General features: G+C 56.1%; 1 protein-coding gene across 3 annotated transcripts in view; it reads right to left on the bottom strand.

Moving 5' to 3' along the window:
* GPR89B (G protein-coupled receptor 89B) overlaps positions 1 to 5,000 on the bottom strand; it is a 68,262-nt gene that overhangs the window by 44,403 nt on the left and 18,859 nt on the right. The window lies entirely within an intron of this gene.

Raw genomic sequence — 5,000 nt, 5'->3', positions numbered from 1 at the left:
GGCTGTCACACACACACTGTCCCCTGGCTGTCACACACACACTGTCCCCTGGCTGTCACACACACACACACACACACACACACACACACTGCTCCCTGGCTGTCACACACACACACACACACACACTGCTCCCTGGCTGTCACACACACACACACACACACACACACACACACACACACACACACACACACACACACACACACACACACACACACACACTGCCTGCTGGCTGTCACACACACACACACACACACACACACACACACACACACACACACACACACACACACACAGCCCCCTGGCTGTCACACACATTGCCATCTGGCTGTCACACACACACACACACACACACACACACACACACACACTGCCCCCTGGCTGTTTCACACACTGTCCCCTGGCTGTCACACACACACACACACACACACACACTGTCCCCTGGCTGTCACACACACACACACACACACACACACACACACACACACACACACACACACACACACACACACACACACACTGCCCCCTGGCTGTCACACACACACACACACACACACACACACACACACACACACACACACACACACACACACACACACACACACACACACTGCCCCCAGGCTGACACACACACACACAGACACACACTGCCTACTGGCTGTCACACACATTGCCATCTGGCTGTCACACACACAGCTCCCTGGCTGTCACACACACACACACACACACACACACACACACACACACACACACACTGCTCTCTGGCTGTCACACACACACACACACACACACACACTGCTCCCTGGCTGTCACACACACACTGCTCCCTGGCTGTCACACACACACTGCTCCCTGGCTGTCACACACACACTGCTCCCTGGCTGTCACACACACACACTGCTCCCTGGCTGTCACACACGCACAAACTGCCCACTGGCTATCACACACACACTGCCCCCTGGCTGTCACACACACACACACACACACACACACACACACACACACACACACACACACACACACACACACACACACACACACTGCCCCCTGGCTGTCACACACACACACACACTGCCCCCAGGCTGACACACACACACACACACACACACACTGCCTACTGGCTGTCACACACACACACACACACACACACACACTGCCCCCTGGCTGTCACACACACACACACACACACACACACACACACACACACACACACACAGCTCCCTGGCTGTCACACACACACACACACACACACACACACACACACACACACACACACACACACACAGCCCCCTGGCTGTCACACACACACTGTCCCCTGGCTGTCACACACACACTGTCCCCTGGCTGTCACACACACACACACACTGCTCAATGGCTGTCACACACACACACTGCTCCCTGGCTGACACACACACACACACACACACACACACACACACACACACTGCTCCCTGGCTGTCACACACACACACACTGCTCCCTGGCTGTCACACACACTTCTCCATGGCTGTCACTCTCACAAACACACTGCCCCCTGGCTGTCACACACACACACACACACACACACACACACACACACACACACACACACACACACTGCTCCCTGGCTGGCACACAAACATACTGCTCCCTGGCTATAACACACACACACACACACACACACACACACACACTGCTCCCTGGCTGTCACACACACACACACTGTCCCCTGGCTGTCACACACACACACTGCTCCCTGGCAGTAACTCACACACACTGCCCCCTGGCTGTCACACACACACACACACACACACACACACACACACACACACACACACACACACACACACTGCTCCTTGGCTGTAACTCACACACTCTGCTCCCTGGCTGTCACACACACACACTGACCCCTGGCTGTCACACACACACACACGCACACACTGCCCCCTGGCTGTCACACACACACACACACACGCGCACACACACACACACACACACACACACACACACACACACACACACACACACTGCCCCCTGGCTGTCACACACACACACACACACACACACACACACACACACACACAGCCCCCTGGCTGTCACACACACACACAGCTCCCTGGCTGTCACACACACTGCCCCCTCACTGTCACACACACACACACACACACACACACACACACACACACACACACACACACACACACACACACACACACACACACACACACACACACACACTGCTCCCTGGCTGTCACACACACACACTGCTCCCTGGCTGTCACACACACACTGCTCCCTGGCTGTCACACACACACACTACTCCCTGGCTGTCACACACACACTGCTCCCTGGCAGTAACTCACACACACTGCCCCCTGGCTGTCACACACACACTGCTCCCTGGCAGTAACTCACACACACTGCTCCCTGGCTGACACACACACACACTGCTCCCTGGCTGTCACACACACACACTGCTCCCTGGCTGTAACTCACACACACTGCTCCCTGGCTGTCACACACACACACACTGCTCCCTGGCAGTAACTCACACACACTGCCCCCTGGCTGTCACACACACACACACACACACACACACACACACACACACACACACACACACACACACTGCTCCATGGCTGTAACTCACACACACACTGCTCCCTGGCTGTCACACACACACACACTGCTCCCTGGCTGTCACACACACACACACACACACACACACACTGCTCCCTGGCTGTCACACACACACTGCTCCCTGGCTGTAACTCACACACACTGCTCCCTGGCTGTCACACACACACTGCTCCCTGGCAGTAACTCACACACACTGCCCCCTGGCTGTCACACACACACACACACACACACACACACACACACACACACACACACACACACACACACACACACTGCTCCATGGCTGTAACTCACACACACACTGCTCCCTGGCTGTCACACACACACTGCTCCATGGCTGTAACTCACACACACACTGCTCCATGGCTGTCACACACACACACTGCTCCCTGGCTGTCACACACACACACACAGCTCCCTGGCTGTCACACACACACTGCTCCCTGGCTGTCACACACACACTGCTCCCTGGCTGTCACACACACACTGCTCCCTGGCTGTCACACACACACTGCTCCCTGGCTGTCACACACACACTGCTCCCTGGCTGTCACACACACACTGCTCCCTGGCTGTCACACACACACTGCTCCCTGGCTGTCACACACACACTGCTCCCTGGCTGTCACACACACACTGGCCCCTGGCTGTCACACACACACTGCTCCCTGGCTGTCACACACACACACACACACACACACACACACACACACACACACACACACACACACACACACACACACACACACACACACACTGCTCTCTGGCTGTCACACACACACACACTGCTCCCTGGCTGTCACACACACACTGCTCCCTGGCTGTCACACACACACACTGCTCCCTGGCTGTCACACACGCACAAACTGCCCACTGGCTATCACACACACACTGCCCCCTGGCTGTCACACACACACACACACACACACACACTGCCCCCTGGCTGTCACACACACACACACACACACACACACACTGCCCCCAGGCTGACAAACACACACACACACACACACACACACACACTGCCCCCAGGCTGACAAACACACACACACACACACACACACACACACACACACACACACACACACACACACAGCCTACTGGCTGTCTCACACACACACACACACACACATTGCCCCCTGGCTGTCACACACATTGCCATCTGACTGTCACACACACACAGCTCCCTGGCTCTCACACACACACACACACACACACACACACACACACACACACACACACACACACACACACACACACACACACACACACACTGCTCCCTGGCTGTCACACACACACACTGCTCCCTGGCTGACACACACACACACACACACACACACACACACACACACACACAGCTCCCTGGCTTTCACACACACTGCTCCCTGGCTGTCACACACACACACACACACACACACACACACTGCCCCCAGGCTGACACACACACACACACACACACACACACACACACACACACTGCCTGCTGGCTGTCACACACACACACACACACACACACACACACACACACACACACACACACACACACACTGCCCCCTGGCTGTCACACACACTGCTCCCTGGCTGTCACACACGCACAAACTGCCCACTGGCTATCACACACACACTGCCCCCTGGCAGTCACACACACACACACACACTGCCCCCTGGCTGTCACACACACACACACACACACACTGCCCCCAGGCTGACAAACACACACACACACACACACACTGCCCCCAGGCTGACAAACACACACACACACACACACACACACACACACACACACACACACACACACACACACACAGCCTACTAGCTGTCACACACACACACACACATTGCCCCCTGGCTGTCACACACATTGCCATCTGGCTGTCACACACACACAGCTCCCTGGCACACACACACACACACACACACACACACACACACTGCTCCCTGGCTGTCACACACACACACAGCTCCCTGGCTTTCGCACACACTGCTCCCTGGCTGTCACACACACACACACACACACACACACACTGCCCCCAGGCTGACAAACACACACACACACACACACACTGCCCCCAGGCTGACAAACACACACACACACACACACACACACACACACACACACACAGCCTACTGGCTGTCACACACACACACACACACATTGCCCCCTGGCTGTCACACACATTGCCATCTGGCTGTCACACACACACAGCTCCCTGGCTCACACACACACACACACACACACACACACACACACACACACACACACACACACACACACAGCTCCCTGGCTGTCACACACACACACTGCTCCCTGGCTGACACACACACACACACACACACACACACACAGCTCCCTGGCTTTCGCACACACTGCTCCCTGGCTG

This window comes from Ascaphus truei, chromosome 3, assembly GCF_040206685.1.
Source record: "Ascaphus truei isolate aAscTru1 chromosome 3, aAscTru1.hap1, whole genome shotgun sequence".
Lineage (NCBI taxonomy): Eukaryota > Metazoa > Chordata > Amphibia > Anura > Ascaphidae > Ascaphus > Ascaphus truei.
The sequence above is the reverse complement of the archived record's forward strand: the minus strand, read 5'-3'. Positions and strand labels throughout refer to the sequence as shown.